Raw genomic sequence first — 23283 nt, 5'->3', positions numbered from 1 at the left:
GGAAAGGGAAAAAGGAAAAGAGCAGTCAACATCTAGGAAATTATTACTTTTCCAGGACACGCAGCCTATCACAAAAGCAATCAAGGGACTGAAGAAGCAACCCAGAACAGCATCATGTGCAAACAGCTCTAAGGGGAAGAAAGTGAATCACATGTTCGCAGGAGGCGCTCTGCTGCAGTACGTAAGTCAATAAGGGTTTAAGCCCACCAAGCCGAGCCTGCAGCCTGCGAGGCGCTGAGGGCACAGCAAAGACCCTGCCGGGTGTGGTGGAACCTGTGCAACAGGACAGGGAGAGCCACAAACAGGGGTTGCAAACTGCTGGCTTGGGGGCCACAGCTGGCCCTCAAGTGATTAGTCTGACCTGCGAGGGGTCTTCAAAAATCTAAATTGAAACATTTGAAAATTAGAACTTAAAGAAAAAAAAAATCCCTGGCTTCTCTTTCACAAGTAGAAGGTCTGGCAACGCTGAATCTCCTCTGTGGCCTGGGGGAAACAGGGAGCTGGGAAGGAGCTGGACTCAAAAAGCAGCTGCTGGGTTTGGAGAGGGGACCAGTTGTGGGCTAGTCCGCATGTCCTCCTGTGCTGCTTGGAGTCCACATGGTACATTTATATCATTGGATCATCTTCCTAAGCAGCTGAGTCTGCAAGCCCTGATGGGTACCCATGGCCGCAACCCAAAACAACGGGATGTGAGCTGCCGTAACTCAGGGTGCGGGGAGGGGATGGAGGCGTGCTTCCTGGAGGAGGTGACCCCTAAGCCCAGTCAGAAAGCATCAGTAGGATTTTGTTTGGAGATGAAGTGCGGAAAGGAACCGAAACCTGTCCCGTTTCCCCAGCTGGATGAGACACGGATGTCAGAAGCGAATCCGCACGCACCCATCCTCTAAACGAATCACATCATTCCAAACCTTCCTCAGGCAGACCCCGCATTCCCCAGCTGCCTCTGATCAGACAAGCCCTCCTTCTGCTCCAAGCAGAGGCAACCATCTGGCAGGAAGCACTCAGCCTGAAGGGCTGGGGAGAGCGGGGTCCTTAGCCCAGATCCATGGGTCTATATCCCTCAGCAATTCAATCTATAGAGGGTCTATAATACAGCAGGTACTCGAACTCATAATGGGAAGCTATTAAAAGCTTTTAAGTCGCTGAGTCTCAGGGTCTAGTTTGCCCTTTTGAAAGCCAGGAGGAAGGCAGGCGGGGAAGCATGGAGACAGCTGGGGCCGGTGGCGGATGCTTTGGGGGCGGGGGGGAGCAGTGCATTCTGGAGCCAGTGAGGTCAGATCGGGCTGCTGGACCAAAGTGGAAAGAGTGCACAGTCACAGGTCAAAGGTGTCCACAACTGCTCAGGTATAGAACGCAAAGATCATAGGGTGCTGTCTAAGGCGTGGCTGCCAAGACCACCTCCACACGTTGCCAGGACTGACACAGTGATCGCCCCCGTCCTTTGGCATCCCTAAGTATGTGGGGAATGTTTGCAATCGAGAAAGCATGTATGGATTGTCCAGGCAAATGACAGGGAAGAGATACTGCCTGGGGCCACCCTTGAGGCATAGGGAGAAGACAATGGAGGCTCAAGCAAAGGCCAAGGGGAGCTCTCCTACTTCGAGAGCCCCTTCTGGGAGACCATCTCTCTCTACTGACCCCCCCATACTCCCCCGCCCCCCGTGCTCTGAGGGGAGGGCGGCCCTGCAAGGCTGATGAGCAGGATGCCATCCCCACCAGAGGTGTCCTCTGAGTGTCAACCCGGCCGGGTCAGTGTGGCCTTCACCTCACAGGTTTGTTTCTTGGACCAAATGCAATCAATTGTCGTTTTGTAAGAAGCAACACATGACAAGGATAGGAGTGATCTCTTCTCGAAATCTCTGAGATGATTGGTTGAATGATCCCAAGGCTACCCTAGCCCCCAATGAATGAATTATGACTTAAGTGGACTATGGGGTAATATCTAGCCCTAATGGCTCACTGGGTAAAGAAGAGCCTGCAATGCAGGACACAGAGGAGACAGGGGTTCGAACCCTGGGTGAGGAAGATCCCCTGGAGGAGGAAATGGCAACCCACTCCAGTATTCTTGCCTGGAGAATTCCATGGATAGAGGAGCCTGATAGGCTGCAGTCCATGGGGTCTCTAGACTCGGACATGACTTAGTGACTGGACAACAAAGAAGCTTGAATTTACAACCATGAACACACGGCCGTGGATGTACCCAGGCTGCTTTCCTTACTATATAGTTTCAAAATGCATACGTGATACATGTGTCTATAGTCTTCCCCTACAAAGCACACCACCCGCCTCATCCTCTTCTCTCTCCCAGGAGGATGAGAGTGAGTTTGATCTAGATCCTTCCATTTCTTTTAGACATTCACATCCACCTCTAAGTATCCTTCAATAACACAGAACATGAGCTGTGAATTCTCAAATGTACCAAGGTGTGGGGCTGCACGTGTGTTTTCGATTTCATTGCAAGCTGCCAGTTGGTCTTTCAAGTGACCTCACATTCACTAGCTGAGTCAGGGGACACCAGGCCACACACAGCCTTCTCAAGACTCGAGTCAGACCTCCTATTTCGGGGACATTTTGAAACACGGGGAGAAATGTGCCCCAGAAACAACTCAAGTGCCCTCCTGGTGGAAGATGGGTAAAGAAACAGCGGGATATCCAGAGAACAAGACACTCATCTGCAATCTAATCCACCAAACGACTGACACAGACAACATGGAAGAGCTCACGCGCATGAGAGAAACCAGACTCAAAAACTGCATTCTGGATGATGCCACTTATAAGCAAAAGACAAAACCGTGAGGTCAGGAAGCAAATTCGTGGTTGTTAGAAGCTGGGGACCAGGGAGGAGACTGACTACAAAGAAGCAGGAGGGATGTTTGAGGGGTGATGGAGATGTTCCTGAGGTTGATGGTAATGATTCCAAGATGATGTTACAGAGCTGTGTGCCTCTATTGAACTGCCTACCACTACCTACTAAAAAAAAGTAGTTTCTACTATCAACAGATCAGACCTCAACACACGCAGCTATATTAGGGAGATTCAGAATCTTTTCACATCTATTTTCCATTCTGCTTTTTTCTTTTGAGAACTGTTTATTCATATCTTCTACTCACTTTGCTATGAGGCTGTTTGGTTTGTTATTGACTTTGGGGAACTCTTCTTTATTATGAAAGCTTTTTTTTTTTAACTTAGATATTCCTTTTTTCTTTACTATTTTCATTTTTATCAACCTTTTCCTTTTTCTTTGTGATTTTCTCCTTCTTTGGTTAACTTCCCCAAAATCTTCATACTTCACTCAAATGCAGCATTTCAGTATGAATCCCTTCATCTCAAACAAGCTCTCGTCCATATTATTCTATTTCATATTCTTTCATATTCCTTACACTTTGGTGTATGTTTGCTTGTCTCCCCACTAAGTAATAAGCCCCTTTAGAACTGGTACTGTATCTGTTGTGATCACTGCTGAAGATCCAAAATCTTGAGCAGTGTCTGGTACACAACGGCCATCCCACAGATATCTGCTAAATAAATGGAAGTTAAGAAAAAGCTAATACAGGTGCATATGAGGTATATGGACATATACACAGAATGCACACCATACATAATTGCTCATGACACAGCACATCATGGACAGCAATAGACACCACATGTCTCAACAGATAAGAGCGAGTTTGGCTTTGGTACAAATCTCATGAGTTGCAATATTCACCTCAAAGTTTTAAAATACTGAGATGCTATGGTGCAATGTGCTTCCCTGGTGGCTCAGATGATGTAGAACCTACCTGCAATGCAAGAGACCGGCTTTGATCCCTGGATCTCAAAGATCCCCTGGAGAAGGGAATGGCAACTCACTCCAGTATTCTTGCCCGGAGAATTCCACAGACAGAAAAGCCTAGTGAGCTTTGGTCCATGGAGTCGCAAAGGGTCAGACAAGAGGACTAACGCTATACTATACAATGACGCAATAGTCCCAGGACTGGGAATTTATCAAAAAAATTAAATGAAAAATTAAATATATATTTTTAAAAGATTTATATTATATTTTATAACTTATTTTATCATATAATATATTGTTTTATATTATTTTATAATATATTATATTAAAATGCCATGGACAAGGATTTCCCCAGCAGTCCAGTGGTTAGGACTCAGAGCTTCCAGGGCAGGAGGCACAGGTCCAGTCCCTGGTCAGGGAACTAAGATCCTGAATCCCACATGCCGCATGACTCCTTCACACCCCTCCCAAAAATCACACGGAGAAAAGCATATGTAATAATGTTCAGGAATGCTTACAACTTAAAAGTTCAGACATAAACATACATACCATAATTATAACTGTTTTTTTAAAAAACCACAGTAAAGACAAAACAGTGATTGCATTTAACTCAAGAAATAACACTTATCTTTATAGACTTGTCCCCTCAGATGTTTAGAGATAGGGTTGTTTTTTTTTAATCTGTAAAAAAGATAATTCCAATTTCCCTAATTACAGTTCTGTCCACCCAGGGCCATTTCAGGCCCCTCTCTTCTAAGATCCACCCTCTATAGAATTTGTTATCTTTCTAAATGTAAATTTGGGAAGTTGGTCCTCAGCTACAATCCCAGGGTTGGCAGAACCCATTCAGATCACTTCTGCCTGGTCATTAAAGCTGCTCCCCACAAGCACTGAGAAGCCCTTGCACCACACCTAGAGAAAAAGCCCTGGCGCAGCAATGAAGACCCAGCACAGCCATAATTATTATTTTTTTTTTTAAAGAAAAAGCTAAATCAGCCCAAATCAGCTTTCTGTTTAAAACCCTTCCGTGTCTCCCCATTTTACGGTGTATAAGACAGCATCTTTTAGAAAGGCCTAGAGACATTACAAGCAGCACCGCCAAAGAGAGGTTTCTCCTTCTACCTCTGTCCGCCTCACTCACACCACTCCAATTCATTCTTCATCTTGCTCCCCCATCTCACAGTCCAGCCCTGCCCTCAGCCTCTAACCTGGCTCTTCCCTGAGCTCAAACACCATCCTCTAAGACGAACCCCTTCACCTCCTTCAAGGTTGCTCCAATATCACCTTCTCAGCGGAGCCTGCCCTGAAGCCACCTTAACACTCCAGACCCTGACCCTGCACAACTTGTTCCCACAACACACATTCCCCCCGAATACACCGTTAATATCCTCGGTTTATTGTGTCTGCTACTCCAATGTCTATTGTAGCTATAATGCAAGCACCATTCATGCAACATCTTTTTTGCTCCTTCCTGCATTCCCAACACTGAGAACTCTGCTTGGCACAGAGCAGGTATGCAATGTATTGAATTAATGAAAATGAATAGGGACATCCCTGGCTTCAAACCTTCCCTGGTCCAATGGTTAAGATTCCGAGTTTTCAACGCAGGAGTCACAGGTTTGATCACTGTTTGGGGAACTAAGACCCTACATGCCACATAGTACAGAAGAATTTTTTAAGAAATGAATAAATGAAGCATGAGCCCTACCAAGTTGACAATTTCTGGAGAGACGACAGATATACAGTATACCAGGTAATGATCAGTGCTGTCCCAGTTTGCTCAGGCTGCCATAACAAAATACTACAGACGAGGTAGCTTAATGATTGAAACGTATTTCTCACAGTTCTGGAGGCCAAGAAGTTCAAGACCAAGGTTGTGGCCAATCTGATTTTGATGAGAGCTCTCTTTCTGGGTTGTAAACAGCTATTTTCTTTTTTTTTTAATTTAAATTTATTTATTTTAATTAGAGGCTAATTACTTTACAATATTGTATTGGTTTTGCCATACATCAACATGAATCCGCCACGGGTGTACATGTGTTCCCAATCCTGAACCCCCCCTCCCACCTCCCTCCCCATACAATCCCTCTGGGTCATCCCAGTGCACCAGCCCCGAGCTTCCTGTATCCTGCATCGAACCTGGACTGGCAATTCGTTTCTTATATGATATTATACATTGAAACATGTATAATATCATAAACAGCTACTTTCTTGCTGGGTCTTCACAGAGCCAGAGAGAGGACGAAAGCTCTTTGGTATTCTTCTGATAATGGCACTAATCACCACATAAAGACCCCACCCTAATGACCTCATCTATCCATAATCCATAAAAAGAGGAGAAGGGGACAACAGAGGACTGAGATGGTTGGATGGCATCACCGAATTGACGGACATGAGTTTGAGCAAGCTCCGGGAGTTGGTGATGGACAGGGAAGCCTGGCGTGCTACAGTCCATGGGGCTGCAAAGAGTTGAACACAACTGAGCGACTGAACTGAACTGATCCATAATTACCTCCCAAAGGCTCCACCTCCAAATACCATCACACTGAGAGTTCATATTTCAACATATGTAGTTTGCAGAAAGACATTCAGTCCACAACAAGTACCACAGACAATAGTAAGACTCAGGCATGGAAATAGGAGGAGGGGAGGTTGCTATTTTATGAGGCAGCCGCCAGAGAAAAACAATAACAAATATAGCAACCGCCACTTACATAGTCTCTATCACATGCAGCTCTGTGCTAAGCACCTCACATCTATTAATACAGTGGTGTCAGGAGTTGCTGTAATATTTGCCTGTATTGCATCCATCTGTTCTCTGCCGCCTTGTGGGGACCACCCTGTCCCTACTGTGTGACTTGGATAGAATGAAAACACAAGGAGAGCTCTTTGCTTCTCTGCTGGACCTCCAGGAGCTAGAGCAGTGCCTGCTACACAGCAACTGCCCAGTAAGTGAACAGCTCAGTCAGTCCACCTTAAACAGAGTAGCAAATATTTAGGGCCAATGTACCAGTGAAAGGAGGACTTCCCTGGTGCTCAGTGCTAAAAGAATCCGCCTGCCAATGTAAGGAGACACAGGCCCAATCCCTGAATCAGGAAGATCCCCTGGAGAAGGAAAAGGCAAATCTACTCCAGTATTCTTGCCTGGTAAATCCCATGAACAGAGGAGCCCAGAGGGCTACTAGCAAGCAATATAGTACACCGGGTGGCAAAGAGTCAGAGATGACTTAGCAACTAAACAACAACAACAGCCAGGGAAAGACAGCCCTAAAGAATAACCAATAAAAACAATCCTTTTTCTGTCTTCCTCAAGAGCTTACTTCCTCTGTGCTAAGTGCATTTTTTTTTTTTTTTTTCTTGCATCATGCCTAAGAGGGAGACACTATTCTCCTCCCTGCATAGCAGCTGAGAGCTGAAATAACCTGCAAAAACAGGCTGCCAGCCAAGGGGTACCTTCTGATTTCTGTCCTTTCTGAGATGTCTCCTGATTTCTTATCTTTCTTCTATTAGCCAGTGTTTTGTTCAGAGGCTTGCAAAGAACACTAGTAAAGTCACAGGGTCACTTCATGATCTATGTAACCAGAATGTTACTTTTACACATTAAAATGTGTTCAGAAACCACCAGCTCCAAGCAGCCACAGGAAGTAATAAAACCCAATAATTGTCACAGTAATAATATCAGCTACCTTTTGCTGAGGGCTAAGAAGGAGCCCAGGCACCCTGCTGAACGCCTGCCTGCTGGGCATCCTCTACTTCCTCCTCTCAGCCAGGGCAGAAGGTGGTGCTTTATCGTGCCCATCTTACAGGTGAGGAAACAGGCTCACAGAGGTGACGTAACCTGCCCCCCAGTAACCCAGGTCTGCACTACCCCTCAGTGGTCCCAGCTGCCTTCCACTGCTTTCCGGCTTCCTTCCTTTCTTCAGAATCTCCTCCCTCGGGAGGCAAACCCTCCACCTCCCATCCTGATGGGCTGCTCCACATCTTAAGAAGACAATGACTTGAAGGACGGGCACAGCTTGTTTACTTAAAAATAAAGTAGTTCTTCGATAGCCACCTGCGAGCCAGTCTCAGGGCTGTGTAAGCCACCGGATGAGACAGCAACCACCCCCCCAGGCCCATCCCTGCTCCTTTGTTGCTCCCAAGAAGTTCGTGGTCCAAGAGGGAAAAGAAACAGATAAACAGATATAACAGGGGCTCTGATTACCCACCGGGCACCAAGTAAACACCACCACCCCTACTCCTTGCCTCCCCCTTCAAAAAAAGAAAAGAAAAAAAAAAAAAAAAGAGGAAGAGAAAATAAAAGAAAATTCAGAACTCTGAAATTAAAAAAATAACCAAGACTATTTGGGCCTCGTGACTGTGAATCTTGTGTTTATAGGCTGGCATTGTTTTTGTTTTTCAGGATGAGGTTGGGACAATACAATCTTTGTATTGTTAGGGTGGTTACAGGACCAAAACACACCTAGGAGAGAGGAAGGTACTCCGGATCGTTGAGGCGGGGGCAGGTCGTGGAGGTGGAGGGTCTGTGATCATTCACACAAACAGCTCTATCTCCCATCTGCTGTGAATGTTGTTAGTAATAAATGCTGGTCACAGAGCCAGGCGGGACACCTGGATACAGCTTTCTGCAAAAGCCCATAGATTCTGCACCAAGACAGAGGCTGGCCCCCGGCCCTAGAAGTCCCCAGACTCTGCAGTTTAGAATTTTCTGAGCACTGAAGCCCCACTCTTGTGGCTTCTTGACCCCACCCAGGCCAGCAGTCTGGGCAGATGGTGTATTCACATGAGGTGTGGGATTTCTCTTTGTGCCTGGGCAAGGAGGGACGGCTGGAGAATAAGCTTGACCCTCCTGCTCCAGGCGGAGCAGCATCTTTGTCTGTCTTTAGTTTCACGGTCCTCTGACTTCTACGAGTGGGCCTGGGGAGGCAGATGGCCAGGGCAAATCCGGGTGTCTCTGCCACTCCGTGGCTGTGTGACCTGAGGGTGGGGGGTGGGGGGATCCTTAATCTGACCCGTGAGCTCCCCATCTGCAAAACCGTGATGATAACAATAATTCTATCTTCCCTGGTAGCTTGCCAGGTGGCCAGTGCCAGAGACCCGGGTTCAATCCCTAGGTTAGGAAGGTCCCCTGAAGAAGGAAATGGCAACCCACTCCAGTATTCTTGCCTTTGAAATCCATGGGCAGAGGAGCCTGGCGGGCTAGAGTCCACAGGATCGCAAAGAGTCAGACATGACTTGGCAATTAAACAACAACACAATAGCTGGGAGATTATATGAATAACAAATATAAAGCATTTCAAGGCTGGCCCACAATAAGAACTCCATTACTGCTGGACACTTTATTGTAACTGCCTTGGTGAGGCTATAGGAAGCATAAAATGGAAAGAACAAGCTCAGCCTCATATAAGATTTCAGTGTTATTACACAAACTACTACTGTTATTGGGAATTCCCTGGCAGTACAGTGGTTCAGACTCCATGCTTCCACTGCAAGGGGCAAGGGTTCCATCCCTGGTGGAGGAACTAAGATACTGCATGCCACGTGGTGTGGCAAAAAAAACAGGGTGGGGAGGGGAAGAAAGAAACTACACACTACCATTATGATCATTTACTATTATTGTTATTAGAGTCTTAGATTAGTTGGGACCAGAAAAATAGAAGAGACAGAGGCAGAGTCTATCAAAGGACCCATCTTGGCAGTGCCTCCTGTAAGGCTTCAAACTCCTGAAGTTTTCTAGGGAAAGGGTAGAAATGACCATCAACAGGGTTCATCCACAGTCAAAATTATTCCATTTTGGGTCAGGAGTCCCCCCCATTGACACAGGGTAGGTGCAGGAACAATCCTGGTTTCTTAAAAAGATCACAAACCTGCATCCAGAGATTTTTTGTTTTTTTTTTTAAAGGGGGCGGGTGGGGAGAACGCCATGTCCACAGCCAACGAGGACAGGAAATACAAAAGAAAAAGCTTGAGCATCCAGAGGCCATCTGACACCTAAAACACACAGAGAAGCGCAGCCATTAGCAGGCCCAAGGCTACCTCGCCGAGGAACGTGGACCAGCAACCATCCAAGGTCCTTGCTCCCACAGGGAAGGCTCAACCACCTGCCATCAGTATCACCACTTTCAGGGAAACTCACACAGAGAGGAATAAATATCATCCGGGAGGCTCTTTAGTTGAGCTGAGAAAAAAATGTCCCTCCCAGGCAGGCAGAAAGCCCTGGGACACGGGCTCTGAAACCCAGCCTGCCTGCTTGCCTGCCGTTCAGGAGGAAAAGAAAAAGCTAAAGCACAAGAAATCAGCTGAATGTGGCCAGTGAGAATTTACCCAGTTTTTAGATCAGTAAACTCACAAATACGTTTCGGGGGATTAGGGTCTGTCTGATATTTCTCTCTTTCCAGCCCAGAAAAGCTCTAGCCCCAGACAGAAAGGGCAAGCCCAGACAGCATGCGCCTGGGGTGGGAGGGAATCAATCAGAAAAAGAAACTGATTTCTTCTCCTTTTCAAGAGAAGCCTGGATGATGCAAAATCCTGCACTCAGAGCAGTAAAGCAACAACAACAATAAAAAGTCACCCTTCACCAGGCAAAACAAAAATGACCACAGAACAAATTCCCCCTGCCCCTTCCTCGGGAATTCACTGGGGACAGCATTATGATCCGCCCCGGACCCTCTCAGCCTTGCCATCACCAGACCTATCCATAGAATCCCAGTCGCCCGGTACCAAGGCCTCAGACCACGAGGTACTCCTCACCTCCAGGATGTAATTGCTCCCAAACAGTGGCGATCAGGCCAGGAGGCTCCTGCCCAGCCCAGCCACTCTGGGCTTGTTCTGCTGCTGCTTCCAGGAAGGTTTTTCTCCTAATAAATCTTTCAGGAAGTCCCACTGAGTGTTCAGAGGATCCATCCAACACCCTTCTCCATTGGTTAAAGCTTCAGACAGATTCGTTGTGACCACAGGACTGTGTCAGATGAACAAGCCTGAACTTGTCACTGCCAGTATGCAAAAGAGGACTGCAACATCCTATAACAAACTGCGCAGCAGACACAGTCCCTACCTCCTTAGAGCCTCCGCCCACCCACCACACACAAACACACGTTTCTTCCCGCTTTGCTCCAACAACTAAGCAGCTCCAGGAGCCAGGACGCAAAGTGGTGGGGGAGGGGGGATGCGAGAGGGGCCGCCAGCCTCTCTTTGGAAAACAGAAGACGGAAAAGAAACACCCAGACCTCACCCTCTTCTCCCCCAAACCCCTCACTTAGGGATTTCCTCTCTTCTCTCATCTTACAGACGGGCCTGAAGTCAGGGGCTCGAGTGAACAGAATATTCCATGCCTGCCAACTCTCGGGAAAATATCTGCACACCGAACACATGCACCCTCGTGGTTGCCTTTCCCGAAAGCCTAGGCTTGGACCACAAACGCTGGCATAAATAAAAGCCTCGGGAGGGTAAACCTAAATAAACCAACAATCCATCCAAATAGAATTACCAGGATGAGGGTGTGGGGGCACCCGGAAAACCAGTAAATGCAATGCACAAGAAGAGAAAGTTTCCAAAACCAGAGTTGCTGAGTTTTCGGAAATCACCTTGTTAGGGAGTTGGGGGTTGGGAGGGTGGGGAGATGGGCAAAGGATGGAGGGTATATCATATGGTTCACAGGCTTCTCAGTTAGCAAAAGGGGCCTCCCGACCTTGTCTGCGAATCCCAATCAGTACTGATCGGAGGGGGTCTATATTTGGAGGTTAGATAATAAATACTTTTCATCAAGACCACAAATCCGGAATTATCTCTCTGCAAGGGCTATTTGATGTCACCCTCTTCCCCTCCCCCCGCCGCCCCAAAACGCCCCAAACTCGCTGCCAGCCTAGAGTCTGAAGATGAGGAAAGTGCACGGTTGACAAACACGTTGAGATCTGAAAGCTCTTTCTGTCGGTCCAGCTGCCCACCGCGCATCCCTCCCCGCAAGGCCAAGGCTGCCGACTCTCCAGAAAGGCGGAGGACAAAATTGTAACTTACTGAAAGGTGGCTCCAATCGTGTCTCCGCAGGTCACCGGGACCGCCAACATCCTTTCCGCGTGGAAATCCACTCGAGGGGGTCCGGGGCGGGGGCGTGCCGGGATTCATCCTCGCTCGCGGCCCCTCGCCGTTCCCCCCGGCCCCGCTGCCCCGAGTCCGCCCGGCCTGCTGGCCCATGTGCTCGGCGGCCGCACGCGCTCTGCCCGCTGGAGCGCGGGGCAGGCGGGCGGCCCCTGACGTCACGGCGGCTCGCGCTCCGGGCCGCGGGGGAGGGGAAAGCGCGCGCCGCCCGGCTGGCCGCGTGCGTCCTCTGCCCCTGCTCGGCCGGCGCCCCCCGGCTCCCCGCCGCCCTGCCCGCCGCCCCGCGAGCCCCTCCGCCCGCGGCCGGAGCAGCTCAGGGCATCCAGCCGCGGAGGGCCGCGCGCGGAGGATGGGAGGGCCTGGGCCGCCGGGGGCCCCGATGGCGCGGGGGAGGGCGCGCTCCGCACCGCGCTGGGGGTTCCTGGCTGCGTTCGCACCGCGGCCGGGGGAGAGTCAGCTCGAACTCGGCGATGGTGCCCATTCACTTGTGCGCGGCGCTTTCAACTTCCCTCCTCCCCCCACTTCCACACACACACACCAACCCCCCTACCCTGGGGTTCTGGAGTCTTCCCACTTGCCACATGTGGAAGGCGAGTTTAGGGAAATAAGATGGACCGAGATGCTCTGAGATGGGAGCTCTCCGCGCAGCAGACCCTGGCTTAGCTCTATCTCTAGAGATCCGAGCGCCTTCTTGGGTACCACCAGCATCCGCAGGCCTGGTAAGAGGGGCGCACACACCTCACCTCCTTCGACGTCTCCAGCTGCCCCCGAGGGCTGAGGTTGGCACATCCGTGCAGAGGGCGGCTGTCTACACAGGTGCCTCCCCTCGGGTGTATTAACCTACCACCTCCCCCCCCCCGCCCCCCGCGAATGTCCAGTTCCCCGCCGCGTCCCCGCCCGAAGGAAAGAGAGAACACTGGCCTCCTGCAGGGAAAGCATTTATCTTGCTTTCTCTACAAAAACCCGCGACTGGACCAAAGCGAGGAGCTGCCTCCATTCACTCTATCATCTCATGAGCCCTTACGGGAACCAGGCACCCTGCTAGGCGATTGGGAGGAGCGACTGAAGGACAAGATGGATACAAACCGTAGAAGGAGGTCACAGTCCGGTGAAAAGATGGACACGCAAGTGGGTGATTTCAGAATTCTGGAAGCAAAGAGTGTCCCTCTCTGCGCGACCCAGTGCGCTACCCTCCCTCTTATTCCGGCACACCCAGCAGCCTTCGGCCCATCCTTCCCGCCCTGTTCTATTCCGTTTCTCCTATTCCAAGGGCTTCTTCCTGACTTGACTGGTTCCCCGCTCTTGAAAAAAAAAAAGGCAAAACTTCAGGTGATGCTCCCTGTACCATCGGAAACACAGTTTCATTTATAACCACTGAACGCTTGTTTTGTGCCTGGCTTCCTGTCATGGACTGGACAGGTCTTGGAGTTCTAATGGTCAAACCTCAGCATCTGCATAAGGCACTGTAGGAGCTGTGAGAACAGCCGGTTGGCTGCTTACAAGTTCTCCCTGGAAGCGACCTCTGCCATCCCGGGGAAGCCAGAATACTCCTGCTGGGCGTCTGCAGGCTAGGTGAGGCCAGGCGTCCAATGACAATTCCATTCTCTGAGACCCTAGCTTGGCTACTGTATCCTTCCTTCGGGCCTCTCTGGGCTGAAAAGACACCTTGACCCAGGACTCACTACACGTTGACCTTGACTTTGCTTGCTCTCTTTGGATCCCTGAAATATTCATCTTAAATTCACATTTTTCCATTTTTTAAAATTCCTCTTTAAAAACAAAAATTTCCAGAAGAATTGCAAAGAAAATATCTTACTATTCCTACCATCCAAAATTAACTAAAATGACATTTTAGTATACCTGCTTCCATTGTTTTTTTTTTTAATTGTTCTCTTCTCGCATAAGGGATACTCTATGAGTACATTGTAAAAAATTAAAACTGTGCAAGAAAGTATAGAAAATAAAAAGAAATAAAATTTTTATCAGCCAGAAATACCTTCCATAAATATTCTATAAATCCAAGACATCTTTTTAGGCATACTTATTTATGTATCCAGGTAGATGGATAGCTAGATGAAGGATTGACAGGGAAAATATATTGATTTTGAAATCTTAATACTGTGTAGTTGCTATTTTTAAATGTAAGGCATTTCATTTTCTTTGAGTAGAAGACAAGGAAGCCAACATGGAGCTGAAGGAATCGTTAAACTTTAAATCTTTCCTTACCATGTGAGAGATATCACTTCCTAAATAATTTGGCAAGTGGTCAAATGAACAAAAGGAAAGTGAAGTCATGGTGTTTTCTTTGTAGGTCTCTCCATCTAATTATTTATGAGTAGTTATTTCTCCAAAGATGACATACAAATAGCCAACAGACATATTAAAAGATGTTGATTATAAATTTCTCTTAGAGAGCAGACAATTCCTTGCTTCCACCTGCCCTTACTTCACCACTTTTATCTCTTCATTTTCTCAATGTTTTTAAATCGCCACCCTCCATTCCATAACTGAAATTCCCATGGTCATTTAATACTGGGTCTATAATTACATAATTTCATGCTCATGATCAGTCCTTCCCTTGTCCTTCTTTCTTTAAAAATTTATTTATTTACTTATTGTTTTTTTGGCCACATTTCTTGGCATTCAGGATCTTAGGTTTCCCAACCAGGGATTGAACCAGAGCCCCCAGCATTAGAGGGATGCAATCGTAACCACTGGACTGCCAGTAAAGTCCCAATCCTTCCCTTTACTACATCTGCTTCCTTATCTGCAAAATCTACCCATTCACTTATCAGATATTTTGAGCCCCCGTTGAGTACCAGGCACGAACTAGTCCCCTAGACTCTGTGGCCATAAGACAGACAAGAACCCTGTTCTTGAGCACCTTTCATTCTAGTGAGAAAGGCCAGATAAATAAGCCAACAGGCAAGGGAATTTCAACAGCAATAAATGCTACCAAGATGGGTAAATCTGGGTGAAGAGCTGAGAGGTTGGGGGCAGGCGAGGAACTGACTCCAGACAGTCTCAGCAAGAAGGAGCCAGTTGTGCAGACTGACGGGAGGGTGTTCCAGGCCGAGGGAACCACAAGGGTCAAGCCCGGAGGCACATGAAAACAAGATCATCAATCACACCAAAAGGCATATGAAGTCAGACAGGCAAACAGTTGCAGACATCATTTTCTACTGGGGCAGGAATCACGTGTCTTCAGCTCCCCAATTCACCCCTCGCACCAATGTGGTGAATACATGTAGAACCAATGAGTGAATGATTGAAGGACACCCTGGAGCCTGTGGCAGCAGAATGAGAGTGGAAAAGTGCCAGGTGCAATAGAAACACAAAAGAGAGGCATATGTTTGGCACAGGCCGAGAAGAATCCCCAGGGGAAGTAAAGACTTCAACTTGAAAAATAGCTTGGACAGAGAGGAGAGTAGGCGTGTTTGAGCAAAAGGAACGTGCATCCTTGTGGAGTCTGACCAACTCTGAGTGGTCTGGTATCGCTGGAGTATGAAATCACTGTTGGAAAAGTGAAGAAAGGGTAATCGGGTCAGAGGAAGGTAGTTCAGATTGTGAGAGACCTTGAACTCCAAGTAATCTCGCCTTTGACTTAAAGGAAGATGCCACTTAGGACCTGGGTGAGAAACAGTGAGTGCTTGGACCAGAATAAGGCTGCCTTAGGAAGGAAGAGAAAGAGGTAAATGCTTAGGAAAACACATTCACCAAGTAAATCTGGGGGAGAGCAGGGGAAGACTCAAGGGTAAGTGCCAGATTGGGGATTTCAGAAATGGGGGGGTGTGTCACTGTTTGGGTGGGAACTCACTGGAAGATGCAGGCCTGGGTCGGGGAAGGGATGCCTCCATTGTGGACTGGGAGGGTTTCACAAACCTTTGGTCCTTCCAGGTGAAGCCATGGAGGCAGGTGGCTCCCAGTGCTCCATATTCCTGGGTGGTGGATACCCTAAGCAGGACTGAGCCCAGGCAGGAAGTGTATGTTAAGGGAGAGGCCAAGGGTCAAACTCAGAGGAACAAATATTTATGGGGCAGAAAGAGGAGGTGCTGGTGCTCAGTTGCTCTGTTGTGTCTGACTCTTTGCTATGGACTGTAGCCCTCCAGGCTCCTCTGTCCATAGGATTTTCCAGGCAAGAATATGGGAGAGGGTTGCCATTTCCTTCTCTAGGGGATCTTCCCAACCCAGGGTTTGAATCTTAGTTTCCTGGCCTTTTGCCTTCGCAGGCAGATTCTTTACCATTGAGTCACCTGGGAAGCCCCAGAAAGAGAAGGAAGCTGCTTGTTTTTAGAATGTTCTCTGTAAACCTATGGTCCTCTGCTTTCTGCCTGAACTCACAGGCCTGAATAGCAATGAGAAGAGGCCCCATCACTTGCTGGGGTACGGAACCTCCATCTTCTCCTCTTCCCAAGGTTTATCAGGTGATTACAGCCTATAGGTTCACCCACCCATCTTTCCTGATGCTCACAGTCATGGATAGGGAAGAGGCTTCTATCTCTCCCTCCTGGATTCTGCAACCTACCTGGTCCCTCTGCCTTGCGGTTGCTCCGCTCTGATAGCCTCTAAGTAGTCTCTCCAGGGAATACCGTGGCAGTCCAGTGATCAGGGCTCTGTATTCTTATTGCTGAGAGCCTGGGTTCAATCCTTGGCCAAGGAACTAAGATCCTGCAAGCCTCAAGGGGCAGCCAAAAAAAAAAAAAAGTAGTTTCTGCAGATTTACCTTAAGAAGAAGCAAGTTTCTCCTCTCCACTGTCCCCAATCTGCTCCCCCAACCTGTCACCTGTTCTGTGTCTCATCTCCTTCGCTTTGTCTTTCTCCTAGAATATCTTTCGTTAGGGGTCACCTGTGCTTTTTCGTGGATTGGTCCCAGCATCTCTTCTTCCATGAGCAGTTCAGAGAATACCCTAAGGCTACACCTTCTTCTTCTGGTTGGACTCATGGTCACATTCTCACCAGTCTTGCTTGGCAGTCTCTAGGAGTTACTGAGTCAGCCTCGCCTCCCTCTTCAGCCTCTGAATAGCCCCTGGGCAGAGACTTTGCCACAGCTCTCATTCATCGAGTCGGTCAGGCAAGCTGAGACCCAGAGAGCTCACTGGTCTTGACCAAGGTCAGATCACGAGCTTGTGGCTGAGCCAGGACCGGACACCAAGTCCACTGGCCTAGGTGGCCAACAGCTCATCTGCCTCCAGGTGAAATGAAACCGGGCCAGGGTGTTTTTGGGGTGCAAAGAAAAGAGAAAGTGGGCTCTCAATGCATGGATATTTCTGAACCAGACGGATCCGCCTGTCAACATCCCACTGGGGGCACTGGAAAAACATTGATGTCAAGAAGATCTGAGTTTGAATCCAAAAGCTATCAAATGACTCTTAGTGAGTTACTTCATCAAAGTCTCAGATTTGAAAAGATTGATTATTTTAATTGTGGTAAAGTAAACATAACATGCCTGCAATGCAGTAGATGGGGTTTGATCCCTGGGTTGGAAAGATCTCCTGGAGAAGGAAAAGGCAACCTACTGTAATAGTCTTTCCTGGGAAATGCCATGGACAGAGGAGCCTGGCAGGTTACAGTCCATGGGGTCTCAAAAGTCGGACAGGACTTCGTGACTAAATCACCACCAAACATGACATTAAAGTATCCTTTTAACCATTTTAAAAATGTACAATTTACATTGTTGTGACACCCTCACCAACTCTAGAATTCTCTTCCTCTTGAGAAGCTGGAACTCTGTAGCCATTAAACAATGACTTCCTGGTCCCCCACCCCCAGTTCTATCCCCTGGCAACCACCATTCTACTTTTTGTCTCTACAAATTTGACTATACTGAGCATCTCAAATAAGTGGAATCATGCAATATTTTGGGCTTCCCTGATAGCTCAGCTGGTCAAGAATCTGCCTGCAATGCAGGAGACCCCAGTTCAATTCCTGGGTTGGAAAGATCCCCTGGAGAAGGAATAGGCTACCCATTCCAGTATTCTTGGGCTTCCCTTGTGGCTCAGCTGGTAAAGAATCTGCCTGCAATGTGGGAGACCTGGGTTTGATCCCTGGGATGGGAAGATCCCCTGGAGAAGGGAAAGGCTACCTGCTCTAATATTCTGACCTGGAGAACCCCATGGACTGCATAGTCCATTGGGTTACAAAGAGTTAGACTGAGTGACTTTTACTTATGCAGTATTTATCCCTTTGTGACTGGTTTATTTCATCTTAGCATAATGTCCCCAAGGTTCATCTATGTTGCAGCATGTTTCAGAATGTCCTTCCTTTCTTAGGTTGAATTATATTCCATTCTCTGTAAATGCCACATTTTGTCAAACCATTCATTAGTCTATGGACACTTGGCTTGCTTATACCATTTGATGATTGTAAATAGTGCTGCCATGAACATGAGTGTATAAATAGTTCTTCAAGATCCTGCCTTCAATTATTTTGGGGCTATACCCAGAAGTGGATTGCTAGATCATATTGCAACTCCAGTTTTAAATGTTTTAGGACTTACCAGATGGTTCAGATGGTTTTGTTTTTTGTTTTTTGTTGTTGTTTTCAATTATTTATTTGGCTGCCCTGGGTCTTAGTTGTGGCACGCAGGCTCTTTAATCTTCGTTGCCCCATGTGGGGTCTTTAGTTGTGGCATGAGAACTCGTAGCTGCAGCGTGTGGGATCTAGTTCCCTGACCAAGGGTTGAGCCTGGGCCCCCTGCATTGAGAGTGCAGAGTCTTTGCCACTAGACATTCAGGGAAGTTCCTGGTTCAGATGTTTTAAATAAGCTTTTTATTTTGGAATACCTTTAAATTTTCAGAAAAGTTGAAAGATAGTATAGAACTTTCTCTTACATCTGTCACCCAAGTCTCATCTTTATTTGGCCACATTTAGTTCCCTGTCCTTGGGAGTGAAAGCACAGAGCCCTAACCACTGGACTGCCAGGGAATTCCCAAGCCCCATCATTATTAACATATTGCAGCCACGAAATTAAAAGACGCTTACTCCTTGGAGGGAAAGTTATGACCAACCTAGATAGCATATTCAAAAGCAGAGACATTACTTTGCCAACAAAGATCCGTCTAGTCAAGGCTATGGTTTTTCCAGTGGTCATGTATGGATGTGAAAGTTGGACTGTGAAGAAAGCTGAGCACCAAAGAATTGATGCTTTTGCACCGTGGTGTTGGAGAAGACTCTTGAGAGTCCCTTGGACTGCAAGAAGATCCAACCAGTCCATCCTAAAGGAGATCAGTCCTGGGTGTTCATTGGAAGGACTGATGCTGAAGTTGAAACTCCAATACTTTGGCCACCTCATGCAAAGAGTTGACTCATTGGAAAAGACCCTGATGCTTGGAGGGATTGGGGGCAGGAGGAGAAGGGGACAACAGAGGATGAGATGGCTGGATGGCATCACTGACTCAATGGATATGAGTTTGAGTGAACTTCGGGAGTTGGTGATGGACAGGGAGGCCTGGCGTGCTGTGATTCACGGGGTCACAAAGAGTCAGACATGAACTGAACTGAACTGAACATTACTATGGTACACTTGTCAAAACTAAGAAACCAACATTGGAATATTACTAAAAACTAAATGCCGGGCTTTAATGTGGGTTTCACCAGTTTTTCCATTAATATCCTTTTCTCATTCAAGGATCCCATCTACAATACAACATTATATTTAGTCAGTATGTCTCCATAGTCTTTTCTGGTCTGATTCTTAGACTTTCCTTGTTATTCATGAATTTGCCAGTTTTGATAATTTGTCAGATATTGTATTCTTGCCTGGGAAACATCACAGATAGATGAGACTGATGGGGCTGCAGTCCAAGGGGTCACAAAAGAGTCAGACACAGCTTATTGCCTAAACATCAACAATATTATATGAAATATGCTTCATATGGAGTTTGTCTGATGCTTTTCTAATGCTTAAGTCTTAGCATTAATACTTTCATCAGTAAAAAAAGGGACATAACTATTTCACAGGTTATATGTAATTAAATGAGCTATTGTAGTTTAAGATTATGTCTCTCCAACATTGATTCCTGGATTGCCTGATATGCTAAGTCCAGCTACTTTTTGAGAATATTATGAACTTTGATCAAAACTGATCTAGTTGCATTTAAGTCAGTAGTTTAAAACCCTTCTTATCAGGGAAATGCAAATCAAAATCACAATGAGCTATCACCTCACACCTGTCAGAATGGCTATCATAAAAAAGATAAGGGAAAAAAAGTGATAACAAATGCTGGGAAGGATGTGGAGAAAACGGAACCCTTATGCACTGTAATGCTAAGACTTAATTAAGCAAGCTCCGGGAGTCGGTGATGGACAGGGAAGCCTGGCACACTGCAGTCCATGGGGTTGCAAAGAACTAGACATGACTGAGCAACTAAATTCAACTGAACGCACTGTTATCGAAAATGTAAATTAGTTTGGCTATTATGAAAAATAGTATAGAGTTTCCTCCCAAAAAAATTAAAAATGGAAATTCTGTATAATCCAAAAATCCCACTTCTGAGTATACATCCAAAGGAAATAAAAACAGGATGTTGAAAAGATATCTACACTCTCATGTTCGTAGCAGCATTGTTCACAATAGCCAAAATATGGAAACAACTTGTGTCCATATACCCACTGGAATATTATTCAGTCATGAGAAAGAAGGAAACTCTGCTATTTGCAACAACATGCATGGACCCTAGAGGTATTATGCTAAGTGAGGTGAGTCAGATAGAGAAAGGCAATTGTTGTTGCATTCATAGAATCTAAAAATATGAACTTATAGAATCTGATGGTCAAATGGTACTAGGGGCTGAGAGATGGGGGAATTAGGAAGGTTTTGTCAAGGGATAAAAACTCAGCATTTAAACACATGTATACCTGTGGTGGATTCATTTTGATATTTGGCAAAACTAATACAATTATGTAAAGTTTAAAAATAAAATTTAAAAAAATAATAATAAATTAAAAAAAAAAAAAAAAACCTCAGCATTTAAAAGATGAATTAGTTCTGGAGATCTATGCACAGTATGGTAACTATAGTTAACAATACTGTATTGTGTGTTTGAAAGTTGCTAAGAGATAGCTCTTAAATGTTCTAACCACGAAAAGGAGATGATAATAATGTGATGTGATACAGGTGTTAGCCAGCACTAGGGGGTAAGCATATCACAGGTTGTCACAAATCAGCGTGCTGTGCACCTTGAACTTAGAAAACATTCTCTATCAATTATATCTCAATATTTTAAAAAAGTGACTCTAGGAGAAAGAAAAAACTCTTCCTCTTTACTAAATTTTCACAGAGGACTTGTTTATATCACAACTGAATAGCTCAAAGCCCAGAAGATTCTTGACCTGTGTCATGAGATAATAGCTAATCAAGAAAGGTAAGGAGCCAAAAAAATGTGTACTTATTACTTTCCTTCTAGAGAAGCAGTGTCTTTCTAAGTTGGTTCAGAATATGGACTCTGGGGACTTCCTGGTGGTTCAGTGGCTAAGACTCTGTGCTCCCAATGCAGGGGGCCTGAGTTTGATCCCTGGTCAGGGAATTAGGTCCCACGTGCTGCAACAAAGGTTGAAGATTCCATTTGCTGCAACTAAGACATTGAACAGCCAAATAAATAAATAAATATTAAAAAAAAAAAAAAAACAGCAGAATATGGGCTCTGAAATCAGGCAAACCTAAGCTTGAATCCATTTGCTGAGTGACTTTGAGCAAATCTCTTCAGCTATTTGTGCCTCGATTTCCTTATCTATAAAATCGGTTCCCAAAAGGTACTTATATCACAGAACGGTTGTGAGAATGAACTGAAACTATTCACATATAGCACAGTTCCTGGCATTTTATAGGTACCTAGAAGATATTAGTGCTTATGAATTTCAACAAGGCTTGTCACATAAGGCTCATTGGATACCTTTATAGTCTTTTTGGACTTTTTTCTGGTTAGTAATGTACAGAGGAATGTTTCTTATGCAAAATTTGAGAGTACAGAATGTGAAGAACACCAGAATTCTTTATAACCTCACTCCCTGAGATACCTATTATTGACATTTGACTCATACTATTTCCATCTTTCTTAAAGGTATACTGAATAGGAGCATATGAATATAATTTTATGTCTTTTCTTTGAAATTAGTATATCACATACACTTCTTTATAACTTGCTTGGCTTTAGCTCATCTTCATATCCTGAAACATCTGCAATTCAATATGCTTTCAAACATTTGCTTAATAATGTAGCATATGCATCCAGAATAAGAGATTTAGCCCTTTCTCTCACTGAACAAATTAGACTATTTCCAATCAGTCATTCTTTATGATGTAGAAAACTGGCATGGAAATTCTGGGCATGAGCCTTACTGGGAAACTCTAATCCCTTCCATAGACTCCATGTTGTGAAATGGACTTGTGGGGTCCCTGTGAATGAAGATTTTTGAAACCTTGTCTGTTGACAAATTGTTCATAGAAAACTTTTACCTGTGAGCTTGCATGTTTCATTCCATCCCAGTCATGGCATTCTCTTTTCTTGTGGGAGAAACACTCCAGTTCAAAGGGCAGGAAAGAAAGGAAAAAAAGGAAGGGAGGAAAAGAAAAAATTGCATGTCAGTTTCATTTTCCTTGCATGTTGGATTATTACCAAAAATGAAAACTCCCATATGTGTTTTTTTGGCTCATTGCAATTTTTTCATGAACATATTTTGCTTCAGACCCACTGCCCATTTTTCTGTGGGGGTATTCTTATACTTCTTGGTATTTGTTCCCCAAATTAAATTCCTTTTTATCCCCTTTTATTCTTTAATAAGAGAGAGAGAGAGAAGCATCTCATTATAAACACAAATCAACAAATGTATCACCCACCAGAAACAGCTATTGTTAGCTTTGGGGTATATATCCTAGATACTATGTACACACAGACACCCTTACTTCTCTCCTCAGGAAAATAGAATCACAGATACACATAATCTGTACTTTATTTTTGTCACTTAATAATACATTGCAATGGTCTTTCCATGGCTGTACATATAGTTCTACAACATTACTTTTTAATAGTCCTAAAGCATTCCATTGTGAGTTTGTATCATATTTTACTTAACTAGTACCTTATTGCTAGAAGTTCATCTCACTTGCAAATTTTCATTATTAAACACAGTGCTGCTACAAACATCCTTGTGACTAAATCTTTGCATATGTCCTTAATGATTTCCTTAGGGTAAATGCTCATAAGTGATTTATGAGGTATTAACACTTCATTTGCCGTATAAATTGCAAGTATTTCTCCCTGGTCTCTCATTTGCTTTTTCTTTTTGTTTGTAATGGGTCACTTACGAAGGCTCTTTAATTTCGATAAGCTCACATCTACCAGTCTTTGAATGTGCCTTGTGTTCCTGTTGTTATTATGTTCAGAAAGTCCCTACCTAACCCGTAATCACATTTATCCACT

The 23283-nt window shown here is 45.7% G+C and overlaps 1 long non-coding RNA gene across 2 annotated transcripts; it reads right to left on the bottom strand.

Moving 5' to 3' along the window:
* Positions 1 to 308: 308 nt before the first annotated feature.
* LOC123329506 lies at positions 309 to 11778 on the bottom strand. Of its 2 annotated transcripts, none has more exons than XR_006545072.2 (2): positions 10523 to 11778; positions 309 to 3515 (listed from the first exon to the last, which is right to left on the bottom strand). It is a non-coding gene; the product is annotated as an uncharacterized LOC123329506 (long non-coding RNA). The 2 variants fall into 2 exon arrangements; XR_006545073.2 differs by lacking the exon at positions 309 to 3515 and adding an exon at positions 9370 to 9763.
* Positions 11779 to 23283: the final 11505 nt, after the last annotated feature.

The sequence above is a fragment of the Bubalus bubalis genome, chromosome 15, assembly GCF_019923935.1.
Source record: "Bubalus bubalis isolate 160015118507 breed Murrah chromosome 15, NDDB_SH_1, whole genome shotgun sequence".
NCBI classification, from domain to species: Eukaryota; Metazoa; Chordata; class Mammalia; order Artiodactyla; family Bovidae; genus Bubalus; species Bubalus bubalis.
The sequence above is the reverse complement of the archived record's forward strand: the minus strand, read 5'-3'. Positions and strand labels throughout refer to the sequence as shown.